General features: G+C 40.0%; 2 long non-coding RNA genes across 2 annotated transcripts; one reads left to right on the forward strand and one right to left on the reverse strand.

Moving 5' to 3' along the window:
* Positions 1-2,258: 2,258 nt before the first annotated feature.
* Positions 2,259-5,472, forward strand: LOC138947283 (uncharacterized). Its single transcript, XR_011449609.1, has 3 exons — positions 2,259-2,797; positions 3,384-3,547; positions 5,327-5,472. It is a non-coding gene; the product is annotated as an uncharacterized lncRNA (long non-coding RNA).
* A 147-nt stretch (positions 5,473-5,619) lies between these two features.
* On the reverse strand, positions 5,620-7,863 carry LOC138947282 (uncharacterized). The gene is made up of 3 exons (XR_011449608.1): positions 7,491-7,863; positions 6,182-6,356; positions 5,620-5,709 (listed from the first exon to the last, which is right to left on the reverse strand). It is a non-coding gene; the product is annotated as an uncharacterized lncRNA (long non-coding RNA).
* Positions 7,864-11,389: the final 3,526 nt, after the last annotated feature.

The following is an 11,389-nucleotide window of genomic DNA, read 5'->3' on the forward strand; positions in this document are numbered from 1 at the left end:
GCTGGATACCTCTTGAAAGCTCGTCCAGAATGACTCCCACTTTCCAGCCTTGAACTGCCAGCCCACAGAGTTTGGAAGTCTAATAGGTAGATGGCTCTTCTCAATCTCATGTCCTGCAGCAGCACCTCACTTGTAAGGGGATTATGGTCAATTTGGCAGCTCTTTTTACTGAAGAGGTACCGTCTAGCACTATTTACACCCAGTACGTTGCTGGTTTTGTCCTACAAATGTACACCAAAAAGCTCTTGTGCTGCCCTGTCAGTGGTACTCAGCTTACAAAGAGGAGCAGACAACATGAAGAAAGTTTGAGTGACGTCTTCAAATGCTTGCCATACTTCCCAAGCCTTCTGATTCCCCAATACCATTGAAGAACGACATAGTGTCACAGCCTGTAAGGCTATGCAAAATGGGCAGACAGGGTGACTTCTCTTGGCCAATGGCTTTGGCAATGTGGCGATGCACTTCACGAGCAGAAAAAAACGCAACACAGCTGGAATGAGAAGCACACTGTCTGGCCTCCTCTACATCCATGGTGCAGGAAATCAGCCTGGGGTACCCTTCACACAAAAGATCAAAAGTGACATTTTTATTTGAATGTATTTGAATAATGTTTACTATCTCAGAGAGTCGGTCAAAGCCGGGTTAGCAAGTCTTCACACAACAGACCAAAATGAAAGAAAATTGTATTTCATGAATTCGTATAATTCTTACTGTTTCAGGTTAAAAAACAAACAAACACAGTTTCCAGTGACCCAACTGATTCTGGAATCTTTCTGACCGCTACATTTATTCGCTTCAAACAGTCGCTAACAGAATGTTGACCATAGTGAGGGTACGTTAAACCCATCAAATTCACAGAGGTCGCTTACAAATGATGTGCAAACATGTTCCAATTAATACAAATAAAAAAATCTTACTGTTAAGCTAGACAGGATGTATTAGGTAACAAACCTTGATACAGTAGTACTTGTGAAATCAGCTCCCTTCTGTGGCACCGGAATAATTGCAGAACGCTTGTTCCCAGGAACCGGCATGTGGTGTAACTCGTGTATATATATCCTGTAAAAATAAAATTCACACCAATGCACGGTCAACTTAAAATAAGCAAAAGGATGAGAAACAATTAAGCAACAAACCAAAATTGTAAAACTCAAAGAGCGGTACCTCTTCATTTTTCAAAACCACTTATCTCATTTGATTAGCATACACGGTATGCTTTTGTCTGTTACCTACCGTCTTTGAAAGTTTGATCACAACACTGTAAAGACATGGGGAGTGGAGTGTTTTTATCTCCAGCTGGTCATCCTACTATCTGGCCTACCCTCACTCAGTTTTTGACTCTACCCCTCCCCACCTCAGCCGTTCAGAGACTCATGGAAGTCCTTAAAGGAAAAGTCCAAGGTTTTTAAATATGCCCAAAAACTTGAAAATCGAATGCCAAATGTTACAAACATCTCTGGAAAAATATTTGAACAAGAAGGGCAAAGCCCATACGACTCACATGCTTTACACATTTTTCCTACCAAAATACATGTGACCTTGACCCAAGGTCAAGGTCATCCAAGGTCATGCAACACAGCTGTTAATTCAAGACATAGGAAGTACAATGGTGCTTATTGGCTCTTTCTACCATGAGATATGGTCACTTTTAGTGGTTCACTACCTTATTTGGTCACATTTCATAAGGGTCAAAGTGACCTTGACCTTGATCATATGTGACCAAATGTGTCTCATGATGAAAGCATAACATGTGCCCCACATAATTTTTAAGTTTGAAACAGTTATCTTCCATAGTTCAGGGTCAAGGTCACTTCAAAATATGTATACAATCCAACTTTGAAGAGCTCCTGTGACCTTGACCTTGAAGCAAGGTAAACCAAACTGGTATCAAAAGATGGGGCTTACTTTGCCCTATATATCATATATAGGTGAGGTATTCAATCTCAAAAACTTCAGAGAAAATGGGAAAAATGTGAAAAATGGCTGTTTTTTAGGCAACATTTATGGCCCCTGCGACCTTGACCTTGAAGCAAGGTCAAGATGCTATGTATGTTTTTTGGGGCCTTGTCATCATACACCATCTTGCCAAATTTGGTACTGATAGACTGAATAGTGTCCAAGAAATATCCAACGTTAAAGTTTTCCGGACGGACGGACGGACGGACGTCCGGACGTCCGGACGTCCGGACGGACGGACGACTCGGGTGAGTACATAGACTCACTTTTGCTTCGCATGTGAGTCAAAAAATGAAAAAAAATTGTTGTTGTTGTAGTTGAAGATTTAGTGTTGCGGGGCTAACCAAGACAAGTCGCCTGGGGTCAAGTAGTGGTCACGTGGTTTTCGGTGCACTGTGACGTCGGTGCACTGTGACGTCACAAGTTATTGTGTTGATTCTACCACTAGTACCAGCTTGATTTTCACACAGAAAAGTCACCACTGTATGCCCGAAAAGAATGCCTCGGTGGAGAGCAGCCGCAAACTGCAACAACTCGTCAATGTCCCCAGGCATTTCATAGCACACTTTCCCTCATAAAACTCTGAGTCTCTTGTGGAAATGGAAGAGATGTGTGCAGCACAAGCGTGCAGATTTCAAAGTGTCGGGCACTTTCTGGACACAGATTTCGCCATTTTTCTGCAGCACAAAAGTTGGCGTTTCATCCCTGAAACAAATGTTTTGACCCCTGGCAGTGTCTTCCCTTCATAAAAGTCCAGAGAGGGCAGTATTACGACGAGCCATCGAAACTCCGAGGCGACATACGAACAGCGGATTATCTCACAAGAAGGAATGCGTTGAAGGTCAGAGTACATGCTTTTATTTTCATGCATACGTAAACATTGTTTTGCTGCGCAGCGAATACGAATTGGTGCAGAACAGTGTGTCTGGGTCCAGCTGATATTCGCTGGAGTACAGATGCGCCACAGGCTAGATCTACAGAGTTACAACTTACAGAACGGTCTGAGCTGAGCTAAGAGTAAGAGTAAAAGGTAGTCAGGGTTGTGGACACGTAAGACAATGCGTGTGTCACGTTATCTATTCTATTCAGTCGCAAACTATCCCCTGATATCAATTCATGAAATTGGCAGCGTTTGCTGGAATCATGGTTTAATGCTATTTTTACCAGATCTAAACTTTTGGTGGATGTGCAACCGGTAAGGTAAACAGACACCTGCATGCTAGAGACAAGAAGATTACGAATTGTGCAGGGAATTAATCTTTCTGCATTGACTGAGAGACGCAAAACCAGTCTAATTGCTACAACATGGATACACATCCAGACGACTTCCAGAGGGTGTCTAAATGTTCAGTGTACTGTATAGATCAGAAGCATACTTTCGAATTGATTTATACTCACACTCATTTTCTCTCTTCTTTTACTTCCAGATCTTTCATCATCACTCACGGCCACTGGTCAGAACAGGTCACTAGACACTGACACCGTGACCATTCCAGATTTCCCGGTTCTCCGTGATCACAACGCAACTGTTGACCAGTCCTGTTCCTACCGTCCAGAATCACCACAGGAGAAAACCAACGTGCCATTCATCGTAAGATTTTTGTTTTGTTTTGAAAATTAGTGCCTTATTCTAGCTTTGCAAAAAAACGAGAAAGTGTCTTTGACAGATACCATCCAAATAATACATTATGAAAACAAGTACAAGTTCATTTCTACTCATGTTAATCGTTTATGATTTCTGTGCTGAGCGACATATGGATTGAATTTTTTTCGTAACTCACCTCCCGTCAACCTGCAAAACTATATCTGTCGAAGTAGTTTCAAATAAAATTAGTATGCCGTTCCGAATAAAAAATATAAAAAAGGGTATTTTCTGAAATTTTTAATTATAGACCAAAACAAAACATTCACGAGTATGTTGTTGACCTGATGGTCTTTATGGTAGACAGCAAGAGTTGCATGTTCAAGAAGTTTAAGCAGTACATTTGAAAGAGCAAGGTAATTTAAGGTGGTATAATTTTAATGGTAGGTTCCACTGTATAAAGGCGACATGGAGGGTATCTTTGACGGACTCATTCAACATTCATACCCATGCACATCACCTCAAACGCATAAGCTTTGTTCTTGAGTCAAATTTATTGGCTTCATAAATATTGTGAATTTGTGTCCGTTTGCAGATTGGCTTATCTATGAATTTTTTCGAAAATATCTTGCGATCTACGTACGCATAATGTAACACGTGAAGAAGAACATATAAGTTCGTCAAAAGGAATCTAATTTGCATTTCAACCCATTTGCCTTCCTTATTGTTAATTTTTTCTTCATAAAGACTACTTGAAATAAACAAAATGTTTAACCATTTCAAGGCCTCTGAACACGTTTAAAAAAAATGCAGGTCTTTGCTCACTATATCAGATCTGCCAAGGCTCAGTTTACACAGGTAAAATCATCTGTCGACTTGAACACATACCAATAATCAACAGCCTCACTGCTTCTTGGAGCTGGATTTTGTGTGTGGAATGAATTACACATATGTGGCGTTTTAGAATATAATTCATAAAAGATGTACATAATTTAATAATTAGGTCTTCATGATGTCCTGTCAAAATAACCAACCTGTGTTCCCTCTGTCGGGTCTCTGAACCAGTTTTGTGAATAAACAGGTAAAACTCGTGCTTTTTCTGTGTTATCAGTGTATTTCTCATCCAGGCATGGATGCGTCCTCTGAAATGGACAGCCCTTCCCGTGTAAACGATTGAGTTCAAAATCTCAAATCTTACCAGGCTTTTACATGGGATATGGCCATCCTTCCGTTTTGAAAAATACCAGAACTGAACACTCTGTATGGGTACTCTCTTTGGGAATGTAGAATTTTATGAATTAATTTCTTTAACGACACACGTGTAAAACATTCCCTAAAAAAATCCCGGCAGCTCCAAAAACCAGTCAGGATGTTTATTCCTGGTATATGTTCAAGTCAAGAGATTTTTTTTCTGTAAGAGTCTTCGCAGATCTGGGTAGTGAGCAATCCTGTTTTGAAAAAGGACGTGCCTTTAAGCCTGTATAGACGGTTTGATTGTTGAGATACCTGGTGGCAATGACCGCACGGGTGGCAAGAGGTAGTAATGCACAGATGACAACAAACCGACCTGCATTTAAAAAAAAAGTTAGGAGGCCTTGATAGGGGGAAACATTTTGTTAATTTTCAGAATCTTTATGAAGAAATAATGAACGAGAAGAAAGTCTGGCCTTGAAGTAAATGCAAATTAAACTATGTATACTAGCACTTTTGACAAACTTTTTCTGTTCTTATTCACATGTTAAAATGTGTGCAGAGATCGTTAGTTACTTCCAAACAACCATGTTTCAGGCAACAGGCAAACGGACAATACTGGACACAGGCTATGCTGACCGGCTCATGGACTGACTACCTGATGCAGGAGTAGACCAACAGTGGAAAAAGTCTGGAACAAAATGTTGCAGAATGTGAACCATGTACCGGACCACGTGACAACCCAGTATCATCTTCAAACCATGCAGGAATCTGTTCAACACAGTCACACGATTTGTAAAAGTATATTTCAGCCTTCTGTAGCTCAGGGAGTTTGAACCCCACTCTTCATCCGTTTGGGAAAGTATTTCTGATTGTTTTGACTGCACAGGTTGGTAATGGTACTCTGATGCTTCTGCCGAGAAACCCCACTCGCTAGCGCACCAGCTGCCTGTTATGGGTAAGCGACGTGCCTGTATTTCCTGCAAAGCAAGACAGAATAAAACAGCAGCTTAGTTTGAGCTTTTAAGACATTCGTACAAGAGAAAACGTGTACGTGTTTGTTTGGAGAGGATGGATAGAATTATAAGACACACTGTGTCTATGCATAGACCAAATAGCTATTTGGTCTATGGTCTATGTGACGTAGAGCAGGTTTTCAAATTCATGCTGAAGCACTGTGTGATCGCTATTTTTGGGGGCATATAATATATCTTACCTTGATTTCAGATAGACTGGGAACCGAAATGAGGATGTTTACATGAATAAACTATGCTGATATGTATGTTTTTAGAAATAAAGAATAGTTTTAATGATATATGATGGTGTTTTTTTTTTTAACCCAATGTGATATTTTTGTATTTGAAAACAAATTGTACACTCTGTTGTCAATTTTACTTTCAGATAAATAAATCTATCATAATGGAAATCATCTGTTTGTGTTGTGTTACTTACCCATTTTGATCAATGTTGAGTCGTCCATATTCCTGTGTGTACGCATAGTATGCAGTTTGAAGGTAGTAGATGTCCGAGCAAACATAGGAGGATGTGCTGTTAGGCTGTCTATCTCCTCATCCAGGTTTTCCAGATATTTGAATTTCGTTCCCTCTTGGAGTTTCTGCACTGACACCTGATAAGCAAAATACACGTATCACTCTGTGATCATGGCAACATGTATCATCTGTATGCCCCGTTCAAAAATTACCTTGAGATTCTAAGGTATACACAGAAATTGCACTGGATCACAAAAACAACACGAACAGTAGTACATGTAATGTAGTTTAAAAATTCATGCAATGAGAGTCAATAACCCGATTTAACCCCAGGTAGATTCAGGGTCCCACTGACTGAATCTCATATGGTCGCTTTTCGGCACACACCACACATTTTTAATGGGACTGTGAGGTTTTGTTAATACAGTAAAATAATATAGTAGCAACGTACTGTCTGTTCGTGACGTTTGAGAATACCGATCTATGCACTAACGCATTGTCTTTTTGTAGTGTGACTGTCCGACATTGCGTACTCCTAAAAATCAATGATCAAAAAGTTTGAACTGCTGTAATCGTGTTTCAGCATATGTCTGACAGTGCTTATTTGCTTCCAAAACGGCTTGCGATATCACTAGCCATCAGCGTTTCGCCACTGCTCAGAAAATCTTATGATTTCAGATCTAGTTTGAGATCGGAAATCACGTGTGCTCGTTTAAAAAACTAAATTCATTTATTACTTCCCTTTGACCGTTTCGCAAGAAAAATGTCAGGATCACTATTAGACTAGTATTAGCACATGAAAACAACCCACCGCCATTTCAAAAAAGCTTCACTGTTTAGTGGTGTCGATGTCATGTAGTGTCTTACTGTCGCAAATAAAAATACCAGGATAATTGCGGTTTTGTCCGCAAGAAACAGATTTTGCGCAATGTTAACTTGCTGTCTACATGTTTTGTTGGGTGACTGAAAAATTACTCAGAATTCCAAGAGAAAATAAGGATAGTCGCGTGTGAACATCACTGTGGAAACATTTATTCTAAACTGGGCAGTTCAAGGACGAAATCCTTGATTAAAGATAGGAAAATAAACAACACCAGATGCCTGAAATAATAGCATAAATCAATGATCTTTACATGCTTACAGATCTGTGGAAGCACATCAACTGATCTGTGAAAAACACACCTGACTTCGATCTAGCATGCAAGAGGTAGCGACTACGGACTAGTAGATCTAGTGTGTCAACATCTGACACAACAAAGAGAATCACATACCATTTCGTATTGCCGCTTATGCTGGCTCTGTTTCAAGCAGTTCCTTGTGGCCTCGCCAGCATTGTGACGACGAAGAGGCTCAAACGGGCACGCTAAAACCTCAGGCTGGCTGAAAACCGGTTCGTATTCCACTTGTCTTCCTCACTGCTTGAGCCGGCCATGTTTGTTGTTCAAGGCTCGTGACGTAGCACACGTATGTGCACAAGGTCATGAGCCAAGACTGCGCGCGCGATGGAACGATTCAGAACAACCAAAAAACGAGTCAAAGTATACTTTTTGGATTTCTGTGTTCATTTTTACACACGCATTTGTGGTTGATGAATTAAGAGGGTCAACATATCAAAAGTGACCCTAAACCTTGGACTTTTCCTTTAACGTATGCAGGACTAATCATTGATCATACCATGAACAATCTCTTTCTCCTCGCCTTTTATTCAAAGTTCGTTTAATCTGTTTAAAATCACCAGCGTGGCGATCATGATTTCCTTACTTGTAATCAACAGATAGATCTAGATCTATCCGCATCACAATCCAGCTAATGAGCTATTGCAAGATTAAACAAAGTCTCTGCATTTAAGCGCTTCACCCGATGAATAACAGACCCCAGGGGAGAATTAAACAGTAAAATGATGTGACATTGGTGAATGGATGCGTATTCTTGAAAACTTACCTTCAGAAACGTTGTTTTCGCTCAAATCAAAACACGCAATGTTGCGGAGGCCGCCATCTTGAATTTTTATGCTGCGGATATATAACATTCTAAAAACGATCAAATTAAATACCAGAACACAAAAATACCCATAAGAGTATTTATGTCATGCATGTGTTATCAGCAGACAACTTCTGGTGCATGGTAAACCATTGAATTTTACATTTGCTGAGTTGGGATTATTTACTGCTGAGCGCTTTTGGTACGAATTTCGTCTGCTGTAAATGCAGCCTTTTATTCCCTATCAAAAACAAAAAACCCGATTTCTGAAGTGGCTCTGTATCTGAAATCCCTTAAATAATTATAAGGAACAATATCACAAAGTATGATGTTTGTTGCAAGATGTGAATGATTTATTAGTGCGTCTGCAACATACGAGCCCCACTAGAAGCAGCAAACTTGGCTGTAACTTTTTTTCAACGACGTTGAGTTGTAATGAATGGCGGTTATGGTGTTTATAGTTGAAGGGATATAACTAGTGCTTTTTGTAATACAAAGAGGTTGTCAGGAGTGGTTTAACTTTGAGAGTGGAAACTTTTAACAGTTCAGTAAAATTCCATGGTTAGCTACGGACGGTCAAACTGGGTTCGCGGCACGTGAATTTACAACTGTGCGAGTTGTTCACGTTATAATCGCAACCGCCTGATTTTGTGAGTTGTGATTGTAAACTGCCTGACAATTGAAAGTCATTCGACCTGGGCTCTCGGATGAGAAAATCTGCTCTTGGTTTTGATGTCAACTTTGGAAGAAAACATTTGATCTTGATGTCAACCTTGGAACCGGGAAACATTGCCGGGATGACTTGGACTTTTGTATGGGTGCCGCCATATTGGAAGATGAGGTACTTTGCTAGTTTTGTGTGAACTTGAACATTTCTTTTGTATGCGCGGACATGACTTGTGTACTTGAATAATTTCGGAATTGTATAATTTTCTTGTGCTCGGTTGGTGTGTTTTTGAATATTGTTAGTTGTTACAGTAGGGTGTTATATTTTGTAACAGGCCGCCCCAGTCTGACTTGTGCGGGGTGATGCCAGTGTGGCGAGGGTGCGATGGAGGCCGTAAGGTTGAAGGCTAGCTACATCGTCACCTCTACATAACGTAAAAGTTATGTTTTGTTTATTTGCTTTCTTGTCCTTGTAAATATGTTATGACGTTGACAATGAATGAGTGAGTTTCACAAGGTCGTGGACAATGAATGAATGAGTTTCAAAAGGTCATGAATTGATTATTGTAAGCAAGAAAATATTTGAGAATTTGAGAAATGAGTTGATAATTGCTATGTCAGAAACAAACCAATTTGTATGTTCTAATTAAACCATTGGCTATTGTTTGGAAAGAATGAGTTGGTGAAAGACTACAAATTCTTCTAATCTTCTCTCTGCTTTCCTAAACTTCTGAGCGGGAGTCAGATGATTGACTGTGTGTGTGTGTGTGCACATATAAAGAATCTGGAAGGAGATTAATAAGGATAAATACGGATCTTCTTTATTTCAAATCTCTTACATGAGTGATGGCCGGAAGGGGGGGGGTGTGTGTGTTTCATGCTGGTAACTAGCTTGTTTTCACGCAAAGCAGTTCCAGTTTGTGCCGGGTAGTCACGTTGTTTGTATCTTCAGCTTTCCGGGCATACACTGGCACTCAGCAAAAATTATGATACACTGAGAAACCCATTCACCCCGGCCTAACTGGCCCATATTAGGAGCCTGTGCGCCTTCACGAATCACTGTAAAAAGCCCACAACTATGATACTCCATAATACCAGGATACATTGACTTATACGTGTCAGTGTGAGTTAGACTAATTCAAACTTGATAATAATCACCCTCAGTGATTTACTAGAATTGTTTCAGTTCCACGAGAATATTATTTGAAGCACACTAAGAAACTAAAGAAACTAATTAAAACATCGAAACAATAAATGAAATTATCTACTTAATTGCACGTAAAGGAGACTATCTGATGATACAGTTTTTGAAAGCTTGAGCGGCGCTATAGTTATACGCTTTAGAAGCAACACTGAACCAGGGACCTATATCTAATATAGGTCTATGACTGAACTAAGTTTAGAGGCAGTGGACGCTGCCACTGCCGAGAAGTGTAAACAGGTGAAAAAGCCGATTTACACGAGTTTTTTTTTTTTTTAAATATTGACTGAACTGCAAGCGAAAGCGAGCTGTTCACTATCAAAAAAGCAACGAGTGTAAATCTGGTACGACACAGCAAGCCATGTAGTATTCTGTTTATCCTACATACTGTACTTACGAGTATTTTACTGAAAATGTCCTGCAGTCGAGGCAGCTAATCGAAGACGCCTGTTTTGGAACCTCGATCTCTTCTAAAGCCTCGTGCAATCTATTACGTCAAAGTAAAAAAAACGTCACTCTGAAAGTGTAGCGTGACGTGTTAGTTCTAAAAATTCATCGAGGGTAATTAGCGAGCGCAATGTTATTTTCTATAATGACGTTTGTCTCGGTGACTTTGGCATCATAAGCAGTGCAAAAACAGGTCCCTCCCAGACTTGCTTGACGTGACCTCATTTGCATGATATACACACGACGTGTGATTTGAACGATTATTATCTCACGAGTGTCTCTCTCACCTATGTAGAATAATTACATTTTCTGTTCCAAGTGACACAACTCAGCAACAACAACTGGTGATGTACGCTGACTCTCCTTTCGCGCTGTTTGCTCAGTGTATGTTGCGTCAGTCCTGTCAGTGCACAAAGGCCTTCGCTCCGACATTAGTGCTAATAAACAGAGGAGTGTCTGACAAACATCACTGATTGCGTCACTCTTAATTAAACTTACAAGATAACTTCTTTCTTGAAGTGTTAGCCATGTTGTAAACCAACAAAAGTGTCAGGTTTTTGCAAGCTTTTTCAAGAAGCAAAAAGAAGAATCGACTGACTTGGCCGACACATAACCAATCATGTTTCAACAGCGTGGCTGTTTTCTGTACAGCTGAACGGGGATCGATGGTTTGCTGAATTACTTAGTCTCACTGACTGACGCGGTCTAAGTCAATCTGCGAAAAAGAAATTCAGCTTCTGCTACAATTGTCCTCTTTGGCTTTCTGCAGTTTTAGTCTTGTTCTCGTCGGTTATTGTTACCTTGACATATCCTCTTCTTACAAAAAATTTTAAGGACCGATCAAGAAAATGAATACAATCTTTATAAAAAAAAAAG

Source organism: Littorina saxatilis, linkage group LG14, assembly GCF_037325665.1.
Source record: "Littorina saxatilis isolate snail1 linkage group LG14, US_GU_Lsax_2.0, whole genome shotgun sequence".
In the NCBI taxonomy this organism is placed as follows: domain Eukaryota; kingdom Metazoa; phylum Mollusca; class Gastropoda; order Littorinimorpha; family Littorinidae; genus Littorina; species Littorina saxatilis.